Here is a 14033-nt window from a genome sequence, read left to right on the forward strand (position 1 = left end):
CATTCTCTCCTGCGTTTCTCTGATAGCCTGTGAGTCTACCCAGACCTCCTTGAGAGTCTTCCAGAAGTTCTGCAATGTATGCCTAGGTTGTCTGTAGCTAGTTGATTTTTCCACATCTCAGGAGCTTAGAAGAGTGAGGCCACAGGTTTATAGGTGTATGGAGCTTGTGCATTTCCCAGGCAGATGCTTTATGGATGTGTGTGTTCAACCCAGGAAAAATGACATATGTGGACAATATGGGAGAAAAACTCATCACAGGAACTAAGGTGGATGTTTCTTCAGCCCTCTCCTTGAATCCACAAATCCAATATTTTTCTTTGTGACTACAGTCTGCTCTGACCCAGAGTCCCTCTACCACAGATCAGGGTGAGTGTCCACAAATGAGTTTTATGTGTTGACCCTTTCAGAGGGCACCTGGATTTCAAGCAGAACCTTTCCTCACCTAGGCAGATTAATTAACTACTGATTTTTCACAGTCACATATTATGTGGGTTCCTTTTCCCAGTACTGATGTTCTGGGCTGGGGAGCCCAGCATGGGGTTGAGACCCCTTGCTCCTCAGTTGGATCTTTGCAACTGAGATATTCTTCTGGATTTTTAACAGCCACATATGGACTTAGGCTAGCCCTTTTTTGTGTGTGTCTGCCCTTCCTAGCAGATTTCACATGGCATATTCTGTATATGTTTTATTATGAGACTTCTATTTAGCTAGTCTTCAGTTGGCTATTCAGGTTGATTGTTCTATATGTAGTTGTAATTTGGTTCTGAAAGGAGATAGATATAATTTGCACCTATTCTGACATTATCTAAATGTTGAAATTTGTAAATTTTATTCTTTTCGCTGTTTTCACCCATGAGCCCCCTCTCTAGAACCCATCAGTTTATTCTCTGTATCTATGAATTTGTTTCTATTTTGCTTGGTTATATAAATGAGTTAAATAATATATTTGTCTTTGTTTCATTTATTTTATCTAACATAATACCCTCTAGGTCCATATATATTGTTGCAAATGGCAAGATTTTATTTTATGTCATTGTATGCATAAATAACACATTTTCTTTTATCTACTTATGTATTGATGGACACTTTGGTTGCTTCCATATGTCAGTTATTGTAAATATAAGATACAATGAATATAGGGGTATATATATTTTTTTAATTAGTGCCTTTGTTTTCTTTAGATAAATACCCAGAAGTGGGATTTCTGGGTCATATGGCAGTTTGGTTTTTCAATTTTTTGAGTAATCTCAATACTATATTCCATAGTAGTAACAGAAATTTGCAATCCCACCAATAGTAGCTTTGGTGTCTTCATATCCTTGTCAACTCGTTATTTTTAAACTTCCTGATAATTTTCATTCTGAGAATTGTGAGGTAATATCTAATTGTTTTATGTGCATTTCCCTGATGATGGTTTTGAACATTTTTTATATCTCTGTGGGTGATCTATATGACTTCTGTGGAGAAATGTTTAATCAGGCCCTCTGCAAATATTATAATGGGATAGTTTGGGTTTGTTTGTTTTCCATATTAAGTTATATGTGTTATGTATATATTTTGGATATTAAACCCTTTTAGGATATACCATTTACAAACATCTTTGTCCCATTCAGTTGCTTATCTTTTTTATTTGTTAGTGGTTTCCTTCATTGTGCAAAAGCAATTTATTTTGATGTAGTGCCATTTGTTTATTTATTTATTTATTTTTTGCATTTGTTGCCTTTGATTGAAATGTTATATCCAAAACTAAATATATATTGCTAAGACCAATGTCAAAATGTTTACTGGCTATATTTTCTTTTAGGAGATTTTTAGCTTCAGATTTTACATTTTAATATTAAATCCATTTTGAGTTTATTTTTTTATATGGTATAAGAAAGTACTCTAGTTTTATTTTTTGCTACTGTGGTCTTTTGTTGAACTGTGGTTTATCATCTGGCACCCTGTGCTCTAGTTAGAAAATGTTAATTTAATAAGGTTATAATGCATATCTTCTATATCACACAATTAAATATTAATTTGTACATCAATACATTACTGTGTAACCATGTCACATTAAATAAAATGTGTGGTTTATAATAATGCTTTCTGATTCTATGAAAGAATAAAATTCATATCTAACATTAGTTTAAGGCATTTACTCTGAGTACATGCAGACAGATATAAATGTAAATCTTTTTACCTAATAAAGCAGGCTATGATGGCAAAGGTTCTTTTTAGTTTCCTTATTAGTAAAAATATGAATAATACCAGTAATACTTAATAGGATAATTTGATTCATCTTGAAAGAAATCAAGGTAGGAAAGTGTGGAGTAAATGTATTTTTTATTGTTTTATAAGTTGCCTTACAGTAGTTGATTTATCACTAATCACAGAGAATCATGGGAGGTAAAATAGAGATCATCCTGATAGAACATGGATCTACAAGGATAGACCTATTCTAGGATATCATGAAACATTTTGTTAATTAACATATTCTAGGTCATTGCATAAGACAAAGGACATCATAGTAAAACATATATTACTAGAGGCCCGGTGCATGAAAATTCATGCACTGGAGGAGGGTCCCTTAGCCTGGCCTTCCCCCTCTCACAGTCTGGGAGCCCTCAGGTGACCTAGCAATCAAGGGAAGGCAACACCTCCATCACACCTCTGCTGCTGCCACTGCCAGCAGTGCAAGCCTTGGCTAGCCCTGATTACCTGAGCCTAAGGTGGCCCTGGGTGGCTGGACAGCTGCCATCCGAGGCTTGCCTGTGCCTTGGGCCAGCCCTGGGAAGCTGGGAAGATGACAGCGAGACTTGCCTGTGTCTCAGCTAACCCTGGGTGGCTGGGGCTGAGGAGACTGGGGAACTCTGGAGACAAGCGTGTAGAGCAACTGGGCCCACCTGGGGCCGGCCCCGGCCTTGCCATGTGCCTGCCATCCTGGCAGGGCTGAGGGGACTGGGTGCTACCATCTTGTGGCTGTGGGTGCTGCCATCTTTGAGGGTGTGGCAGTAAATTACCATATTCCCTCCTTATTGACTGTGGGCACCACCATCTTTGAAGGCAGGGCAGTCAATTAGCATATTCCCTCCTTATTGGCTGTGGGCACTGCCATCTTTTGCAATGGTGTGAGGGTCAATTAGCATATTCTTACTTTATTAGATAGGATGAGACTTAAAAGCACATATTCTGAAATCAGACTTTACCTGGATTGTAGAACTGCCACTGTGGGACTACTTAACTCTCTGTGAAAGATGGGGAATAACGCTTTCCACATAGGATTTTTTAAAATATTCAATTACTTAATATAAACAAAGTAATTTGCAGTGCCAAACATTTAGTTGCTGCCTAATAAGTAGCATCTATATTATTCATACCCAGTCAATAAGAAATGAGATTTAAAATCATAAGAAAAGTCTGTCATTTCACTTTCACTACAAACCAAAAACATGGGCATCAAAACAGGTATAATGGGAAATCTTTGCCTAAAAGAGAATAGTATGACTCAAAAATTATTCCCTTCTAATTATGATTTTTTTTTCAGAAAGACAAAGCATATATTTATGAATATATTAGTTCATTCATTATTCCCTATTTCATTCATTTATCAAAAATTTATTAAGAATATATTTGTGAAACTACTACATTTGCAACAAACATCTAGCCACCTAACATGTACTAGCACAAGACCAGTGTCATCATTACTGTCATGTGGGGGGGGAAAGTATTAATACGTAGAAGATTTTAAAAGATTTATCTAGGCTAATATTTTCCAAACTATATTTTGGTGAAATCTAGTTCCACATGAGATATTACTACCTATTTGATTAAAAATGTGTTTTAATGATAAAATTGAGAAGTTGTATATATTATATCATGCTAATTGAAGGTCTACAAAGTATAATAATACATTAAATACTCTGAGAATTACTGCACCAAACAAATATATTTACCTTGGTTTACTTCAGAAATTTCAAGATGTATTTGATCATAGAAACCCTTCTTTATGCAAACTTATTAAAAGCACAAAAGATATAATAGACCCAGGGAACAAAATTTGAAAGAATCTGTCTAATTCAACCCTGTTTTGCAGATGAAATAACTAATGATTAGAGAACAAAACTAGCCTCTTTCATATTACAGTTTCTCATCAGATAATTAAGAGGTAAGAGGCTCAGTAAAGTGTTTTTTCTACCTCACCATGAAGATTTCAAGGAATGGAATTCTCTTTGCTTTACTTTCTTAAAGACATTTGGAAAGAGATTATATAATGTTATGATATAGTTTGTGAATGCCAAACTACAACTTTAGTTTTAACTGATTTAGAGGATAAATTCCATAATTGCATCATCTCTATAATGAAAGACATAAAGGTATCCATTATAAATTATACATATAAATTTTATATAAGTGGTAGCTATGAATTTCAGAGGCACAAAATAGAACTATTTTCCATTCTTTGTTTTCTGACCTCCTTCTAAAAATACCACTTGCAAAAGATAAATATAATTTAGTAAATTTCTTAATAAATAAAAATAATATAGAAAATAAAGAGTTGGGATATAAAATATCTCAGTAATACAGAGAACATAACAAACTGTTACTGCTCTTTGGAATGAGTAGTTTAACAAAGTATGCAAGAATCATTTTCTCTGGCTGAGTGTTGATTCCCCAGTGTGCTCTCAGTAAGTAATTAGAATGGCCCAGTGAATGTCAGCATCAGCTTGTTTATTCTCATTATTTTATCATTTTAAAAACCCTCTAGGTGATGAGACATGCAGTATAGAACATAATTACCATTATTAGCATACTAATTGGACACAAAATAGGCCAACTACAAGGTAGCCAACTGAATAATTTCACATTAATCAAACACCATAGTGAATAAGCCTATTGTTAAATTGACAGCTTCCATAATTGGCAATACTTTGCAGTGAAATATCAGAATTTTCTTGTAATATCTCTCCAGTGTCAAATAATGTAGTAAATTTCCATGTTCTTATCTTCAAGTATAAGCACCTAGCTCAACTTTAAAAAACACACATTATAATGAGGATGCTAGTCTTTATAACAACTGGCCTAAGTATTTAAGCCCTTCAGCAAGAGATGTGAATGATAACCAAACAAAAAAGCTATAAATTAGTTACTTGTTGCTGTATATTGTTTTATTTATAAATATATATTCTGCTAAACCCAAAAGACACTTCACTACATTAATAGTCTCTTGAAGATGGTCTACTTTATAAGAGTGCAAATATGACACCTGGCAGTAATCCCCTTCTTAACAATGTAATTTTATATGTATTGGCAGTTAGAGGCCCTAACTGCTGCATGCCAGCAGTATATTTTTACTTTTCTGCAGATAAGTACAGCTGGTGTAGACTAAAATTATTTCTCAGTAAAACAGAATCATTATGAAGTCTCAATGAATCACCTTTTCTGAATTTCATTACATCATCTACCTATTAAAAAATCACAAATGGTCACCAACTGCTCTCAAGATTCAACTCTCAATTGAGTACCATTTAAGGATTTCTACAATTTGACCACAGGAGGTTTTTTTTTACTGATCCACAAAATAATTTTGTCCCAACCAGTTAGTATCCTCTATGTCAAATATCCATACCATTTATAATTATTTTATGCATATATTTGCATGTTTTCTACTCCTAGATTACCTGCCCCTTCTTTGATACTTAACCCCTTCTTTCATACTTTACTTTTCCTCAAAGCAAACTCAAATCCTTCCTCTGTGGAGGTTTTTTTTTTTTTTTTTTTTTTTTTTTTTTTTTTTTTTTTTTTTTGTTTTTTTTTTTGACTATTGCAACTGAAGTTGGTTCTTCTCTTGATAAGCTTCTATTATTTTTACTATTTATATTTAATATATTCATTTTCCTGTAAACACTGAGCATCTATTAAATGCCAGTCCCAACATTTAATGACAAAAAGATAAAGATGGTTCTGACAGGATTCTCCCTTAAAATTTCATAGGTATGGCTCTATTATATATCTATATTATGATACATGAAAAAAATGTTTTTATTGATTTCAGAGAGAGTGAGAAAGGGATAGAAACAGCAATGATGAAAGAGAATCAATGATTGGCTTCATCTTGCACGGATCCTACTGTGGATTAAGCCCACAATAGGACATGTGCCCTGACTAGGAATTGAATTGTAATCCTCTGGTTCATAGATTGATGCTCTGCCACTGAGCCACACCAGCTGGGCTATATTATGCATTTTTTGAGAGTAGAATTCTTATGCTATATTCTTGTTGTATACCACAACAGTGAGCACATAGTAGATCATCTAGAAAAAAAATAATGTAATAAATGTCTATTACATTTCCTTTCCCACAAGGCTAATTGAAGCTACATGTCATTGTCATTTAGAGCCTCCTTGTACTTATTTCAAGTTCACTATTTTTTTCTCCCCTATAATACTCTTTTTTTAGTAACACTTTCAAAGATTTTCCTATATTTTCATGCTAGAATTAGTTAAGTGATGAGCTGGGAAATTGATTTCTATATTAACTTCTAAATCTGGGCCTTTCAACTAACTTGATTTCATCCCTTAATTTATCTGTATATTCCCTTTTCTATCTACAAAACAAAGAGGATGGACAACATTAACAATCAATGTAAGTAGCATCATGTGAGTAGCATTATTGAGATACTAGAGGCCTGGTGCACAAAATGCATGCATGGGAGGGGGGAGGACACCTGCACCCTCTCCAATCTGGGAGCACTCAGGTAATGTCCTACTGATGGCTTAGGCCTACTCCCCATGTTTTCTCTGCTCTCTGCGGGACCTGCTTGCTCCATACCACAGCAATAGGCAAGCAGGCCATGCTGGATGCTGCCTGTAGGCCACTCTTGCCTACTCCTGGGTTGCCCAGAGGATGGCCAAGCAGACCCAGCTGTCTGCTGTCAAGCTGCACAGCAGCCCTTGCCTCCCAGGGAGGTATTGGTCCCGGAGGCTGTGGGCTTGGCGCCCATTCCCGGGACCTAGGCCACTTGGCACCACCCTGCCCCTGTCCACTTGGCACCTGCATATGCAAATTAACCCGCCATCTTATTGGGTTAATTTGTATACTTACTTCTGATTGGCTGGTGGGAGTCACAGAGGTACAGTCAATTTGCATCTTTCTCTTTTATTAGTGTAGATACATAGATAGGTAGATGATAGATGATAGAGATAGATAGATAGATAGATAGATAAATAGATAGATAGATAGACAGACAGATTATGGTTGATAGTATTGCAAATGTCTCCCATTCTCCGCCCCATTTTATCACTCTCATCCCAGCCCCTACCCAAGCCTAGGTCTTCACCACCTATTGCTTGCATCCATAGGCTTTGCATATAAGTATATAAGTTATATGGTTTATCTCTTCTCATCCCCCCAACCTCACACCTAAGAATGTCAGTCTATTCAATGCCTCCATGCTTTGGGTCTTATTTTGTTGCTTGATTCATTTTGTTCATTAGATTCTACAAGTGAGTGATATCATGTGATATTTGTATTTCTCAGATTAGCTTATTATACTTAACATAATAGTTTTCAGGTCCATCCATGCTGTTCCAAAGAGATCCCTCTTTTAAATAGCTGCATAGTATTCCATTGTGTAAATGTCCCACAACTTTTTATTCACTCATCTACAGATGGGCATGTGGGCTGATTCCAAATCTTAGCTATTGTAAGCAACACTGCTATGAACATAGGGTGCATATAATCTTTGTAATTGGCATTTTGTTTTTTTTTTTTAGGCTATATTCCCAGGAGTGGGATCACTGTGTCAAATGGAAGTTCCATTTTTAAATTTTTGAGGAAACTCCATACTATTTTCCATTCTGGCTGCACAAGCCTGCATTTCCACAGGCATGTTCCCTTTTCTCTTCATAATCGCCAGCTCTTGTTGCTTGTTGATTTTTTTAAGATAGTCATTCTGACAGGTGTGACATCTAGTTGAGATTTTAATTTACATTTTTCTAATGATTACTGACTTTGAGCATTTTTTCATATGTTTCCTTGCATTTGTCTATCCTTTTTGGAAAATTGTCTATTCAGATCCTCTGTCCTTTTTTAAATTGGATTGTTTGTCTTCCTTTTGTTTGTGTATCATTGACAAATATGTTCTACCATACACTGGGTTCCCTTTTCAATTTGATGTTGTATGGTGTGTGTGTGTGTGCGCGCACGTGTGTGTGTGTTTCTGTGCAGAAGCTTTTAATTTTGATGTAGGTCCATTTGTTTATTTTTTCTTTTGTTTCTTTAGCCTTACATGTATTGTTAAAATTTCTGCTTCATGAGATGACTGATATTTTACTGCTTATGTTTTCTTCTAAGATTTTTATGGTTTCATGCCTTACATTTAACTCTTATGCATCTTTGGATTATTCTTGTGTATGGTGAATATTGGTAGTTTAGTTTCATATTTTTGCGTTTGTCTGTCCAGTTTTCCCAGCACTATTTGGTGAAGAGACAATCTTTACTTCATCTTATATTCTTGCTTCCTTTATCAAATAATAATTGACCTAATGCTGTGGGTGGATTTCTGGGTTCTCTCTTCTGATCTATTGGTTTGTAAGACTGTTGTTGTATTTATACCAAGCTGTTTTTATTTTAATGGCTTTGTAGAATAGTTTTATATTTGGTATTATGATCCTATCAGCTTTGTTCTTTCTCCAGATTGCTGAGGTTATTCAGGGTCATTAATGGTTTCATGTAAGCTTATAGCTTTGTAGTATAGTTTGATATTTGATATTGTGATCCTGCCAACTTTGTTCTTCTTTCTTAAGACTGCTGCAGCTTTTCAGGCACTTTTATGGTTCCATATAAATGTTTGGAGTATTTGTTCTAGTACTGTGAATTATCCAGTTGGTATTTTAATAGGGATTACATTTAATCTTTAGATTGCTTTCAGTAGTATGGACATTTTAATTATATTAATTCTTCCAATCCATGAACATGGTATATGTTTCCATTTGTTTGTATCTTCCTCTATTTCTTTTTAAAATGTCCTATATTTTTCTAAGTACAGGTCTTTTACCTCCCTGGTTAAGTTTATTTCTAGATAATTTTTTTGTTGTTGTTGCAATGGTAAATGGGATTGTTTATTTAGTTTATTTTTCTGAGATTTCATAATTGGTTTACAAAAATGCCACTGATTTTTTGGATATTGATTTTTGTATCCTAATTCCTTGCTGAATTCATTTATTAAGTCTAGTGGTTTCCTTGATTGGGGTTTTCTATGTACAATATCATATCATATGTGAATAATGCCAGTTTTACTTCCTCCTTTCCAATTTAAATGCCTTTTATATCTTCTTGTCTGATTGCTATGACTAGGACTTCCAGTACTATGGTGAATAAGACTAGTGAAAGTTGACATTCTTGTCCTGTTCCTGTTCTTAAGGGAAACATGTTATGCCAATTGAGTATTATGTTTGCTGTAAGATTGTCTGTTATGATAGCCTTTATTATGTTGAGGAATGTTTCCTTTATTCTGAAAATGATAATTGGTTGTCAGAAATAGAAGTTTATCTTAATCTCACACAAAATCTGGGTTTGTATTTCAGGATTAATATGATAATTCCAAAACTATCAGAAAACTAGGATCCTTCTATATCGTTGCATTAATATCTTTAAAAATGCAAGTTTCACCTTTTGATCTAAGATGTCTGTTTCAGTTTCCAACATTTTGATCCCATTTCAGCTAGCAAGAAGAAGTAAAAGTGAAAGGACACCGGAAATGTTTGTATATAAGCAGAAAACCCTAGGTATGGCACACCCCACTTTTCTCTTTCACCATAAGCCAATACTTAGCCATATGGCCACAGCTTGCTGCAAGCAAGGCTTGAAATTGTAATCTTCAACTGAGAAGTATGATCTTAAGAAATACTAACAATTTTGTTAATATATATGAAGTAGCTATTTTTATGGGAGAAAACTGTAAATTATTGTCAAAGGTAGGATGTCATAATAACATGCCAACTTCCCTTCTTTACCAATGCCCTTCAGTGTCCATAAAGAAAAATTAACTCTTCCTTACCCTCCTCAACTGTGCTTTTAACTCTTCTGATACACATTAGTGTCACCTGCAGAATCAATTCCAGATCAACTGCTAAGACTAATCTTAATTCAGGCTGAAGAGAGGTGGACAATTTTTATCTTTATTTTTGCCTATTTATCAAACTACTAGAAGCCTGGTGCATGAAATTCTGTATGGGAGAGGGCTCCCCTCACCCAGCCTGCACCTTCTCCAATCCAGGCCCTTTGGGGGATGTCCGATCCCTGGGATCAGGCCTACAACAGCAGTTGGACATTCGTCTCACAATCTGGGAATGCTGGCACCTAACTGCTCACCTGCCTACCTGCCTGATTGCCCCTAATTGCCACCCTAACAGCTTGATCACCCTTAACTGCCTGCCCTTCCGGCCTGGTTGCCCCCTACTATCCTCCCCACCCACCAGCCTGGTTCACCACAACTGCCCCCCACGGGCCTGGTTCCCCCCAAGTGCCTACCTGCCAGCCTGCTTGCCCCTTACTGCTCCCCCCCACCCCACTGGCCTGGTTGCTCACAACTGCCACTCCCATCAGCCTGGTCACCCATAACTGCACCCATCTGCCAGCCTGGTCACCCCTAACTGCCCCTCTGCTGGCCTGGTCACCCCCAACTACCCCCACTCTTGGCCTGGTCACCCCCAACGGCTCCCTGCCTGCCTAGTTGCCCCCAACTGCCCTCCATAACTGCAGACCTGTTTGCCCCATGCAACCTGCTGTTCAGTCATTTGGTCGTCCCTCACTAAGCCTCCTTTCAGCCTGGTCACCCCACACAGCTTACTGTTCTGTCATCTGTCTGGTTGTTTAAGTCATGACGGCCTCTGATTATTTATATATTAGGATTTTGTTTTGTGGTGTAGCTCAATATTATGTATTTAGCTTTACCTAGTATTACTGAAGCTATTAAGTCTAAATATCTTTCTGTTTCTTCTTTTTCCTGGCTGGGCTTCAGCCCTTTATCCTAGCTTGAAAATGGGAAGTTATTGTTTAATGGATACAGAGTTTTAGGTTTGCAAAATGAAAAGACAAGATGAATGGTGGTAATGGAAGTGCAGCATTTATTGTACCACATTGTAAATTAAAAAGGTTAATATACTAAGTGTTATGTTATGCATATTTTACCACAATTTTTAAGTGATGCAAAAATTAAGACATTCTCAGATAAAATTTGAAAGTATATTTACCAAGCAACCACTTAAAAAAATGTTGAAGGCAGGGTTACAAGGTGAAATGAAATAGTAACTGCACAAAAAAACTAAAATGTCCAATAAAGATAACTACATAGGTAAAATACAAAAGCCACTATTATTGTATTTTTGGTTTATAACTTCACTTCTCATTTCTTACACATAATATAAAAGTTAAATACAGAAATTTGAAAAAATCTATGTTATTGGACATACAACATATAAATACACAATTTGGGACAACAAGAAAAACATACTAGGGATCAGAGATGACTAAAATTTCTCTATGTTATTGAAGCAATGTTGATATCAATTTAATATAGATAGTTATAAACTTAGGATATTAATTGTAAATGTCGGGTATTCACAAGGAAAATATCTAAAAATATATGCTCAAGATTGGGAAGATGACTGCTGACAAGAAGGCAGACTGCAAGATACTGCATGAGTGAGAGAATGAAAGGATAGTGTGTGGTCACATGGGGAGTGGTTATACTCCAAGAGTCTGTTGAAGATTGTCAGATGGGTTTCCCTGACAAGGAAGCCTCCAGTGCTGCTGAAATTTCTCCTGGAGCAACCGCTCTGACCCATAGACCATGCCATCTTGGAGGGGAGAGTGGCTGTTATCAGAACTCTAAAAATTCCAGGAATCCAACACCACCCAGGGAACAGCTGCAAAGCCAGGAACACTGGACCCCAAGGAAAGCAAATATGGGACTTGGAGGAGCTCAGCACCTTCTCACGAAAAGGTCAGATTTAACTGAGGAAAAGGTAAGGTCTGTGATCCAGGCAGGAGAGAGAAGTGTACACAACAGGAGCTAGAGGATCCAGGGAAGTCTGCAACCCCCCCCAAAAAAAATCCACAGCCATTGGGGCTAGTGTGATCTAAGAATGTGGAAGGGGATCCACAGGGCTGCTAACAGAAGGGAACTCTAAAAAGCAACCCATAGCTGAACTGAGCACAAAAGCGTAGCCTAAAATTTTATCAGCATGTTGGATGCTTAGAGCCAGGGACGGGGGGAGGGGGAAGACTGCACAGATTTGTGCCCAGCGCCAGAGGGAAAAAATCGTGCACTTATCTGGCTCTTTTTTATTTTTATTTTTTTCTCTATAAATCCTCGCTTTTGATTAATAAGAATAGAACATAGGATCACCCAATTGGGGACACTTTAAGAGAATTCAGGGGAAAATTGTTTTTGTGGAACCTGGGGATCTGAAAGGGAATAACAATCAGAGAACCAGCTCTGGGGCAGCCCATTCCCCCAAACCAGTATTAAGTGCAACAGGGAAAACAAAATCTAAGCACTAGCTAGAAAGGCCTTATCAACCCAGAGGTCAACTCAGAAACACTGCCACCCAGGGTTTGAAGCACAAATTGACTCTTGTGTAAACACAAATAAAGGAGTATAAGAAATAAAGTACTGCCTCCTTGAAAATCAGGACTGTGGCTTACAACACTAAGTAACAGTGAAATACAGGGAACCTCAATACTGTCCTGACTAGAAACTAGGCGTGCCAAGAACAGTAGAGGAAGTGAATTACCTTCACTACTGCACATCTTTATTTTTTTCATCTTTTACTTAAGAAACTATTTTTTCTTTTTTCCTCACTTGATTGTACCTTTTTAATTATTACATTTTTATTTTTAATCAGTATCATGACTGCTATTATTTTACCTTTTTTTAAGTGTCAGTTTATTTTCCCTTTATTTTGCTTTGGAATTATTGTTCTACATTCTATTTTCATCTTTCCTGTAGCATCATTTTACTCTATCTCAACTTTACATTTAAACCAACACTCTCTTCCTCACTTTTCCCCTTTTGTTGTCCTATTTTTCTTACCTATTCCTATTTTAGATTTTCCTTATTCCTTCTTTTTGCCACATGTTAAAAATTAATCCTACCTATATATCTAATTTTCAATCCCCTGCTCTAAGTCCATACACACTTCTCTCCTCTCTTTCTTTACTATCCAATTATTTTTTCTTATCCTTTTGTTGTTGTTTGCTTGATTGTTGATTATATTGTTCTTTTTATGCTTGTTTGGGAGATTAGTTTTGCTTTTGCTTTTTGTTTATTTTTTTGTTGTTTTTTGCTTCTGTTTTTCCTCATACTGCCTAATGTTAGTTGTTGTTTGCAGTTTACACTCATCTCTAGGTATTTATTGCTTACATATGTTGAAATTAAGGGCTGTATTATTGGATTTTTCTCCCTATATAAATAGATTTTTCTCCTCTTCTTTTCTAATTTCTTTCTTTTCTCTCTTACATTTTTCCTACTTTCAATTTCATTTTTGCACTCATATTTTTTTTTCTTATCCCCTAATTCACTTTTCTTTGTTAGTCACCTTTATTCGTGATTATTAGTAACATGAATATATTTGTGTTTAGTGCCTTGTTTACTGTGACTAGTTGTCTTGTATTTTTGCCTTTAAACCAATGCAGGAGAGAGATAACTACATAACCAAACACCTGGAAAAAAGAGATCATGGGGAGAAAAAGAAACAGCTCGCATATGAAAGAAAAGCAGGTATCACCAGAAAAGGGAGTAAATGAAAGAGAGGCAAGCAACCAGTCAAAAAAGAATTCAGAGAAATGGTCATAAGTGGCTGCAAAGAAAGGAATACAAATTCAACAATATGTGTAAGAACCAAGAAAAAATGAAAACCGTCATTTCTGCAATAAAGAACTCAATAGAAAACATCAAGAGTAGACTAGAAGAAGCAGAGGACAACATCAGTGAGCTAGAATACAGAGTAGGAAAAATATACCCAAGCAGAGAAGCATCTAGAAAAAAA

At 36.2% G+C, this 14033-nt stretch overlaps 1 long non-coding RNA gene across 1 annotated transcript; it reads left to right on the plus strand.

The window, feature by feature from the left end:
- The first annotated feature begins 11816 nt into the window (after positions 1-11816).
- LOC123652447 lies at positions 11817-13732 on the plus strand. The gene is made up of 2 exons (XR_006741802.1): positions 11817-11986; positions 13681-13732. It is a non-coding gene; the product is annotated as an uncharacterized LOC123652447 (long non-coding RNA).
- The last annotated feature ends 301 nt before the right edge of the window (positions 13733-14033 follow it).

This window comes from Pipistrellus kuhlii, unplaced genomic scaffold, assembly GCF_014108245.1.
Source record: "Pipistrellus kuhlii isolate mPipKuh1 unplaced genomic scaffold, mPipKuh1.p scaffold_m20_p_16, whole genome shotgun sequence".
Lineage (NCBI taxonomy): Eukaryota > Metazoa > Chordata > Mammalia > Chiroptera > Vespertilionidae > Pipistrellus > Pipistrellus kuhlii.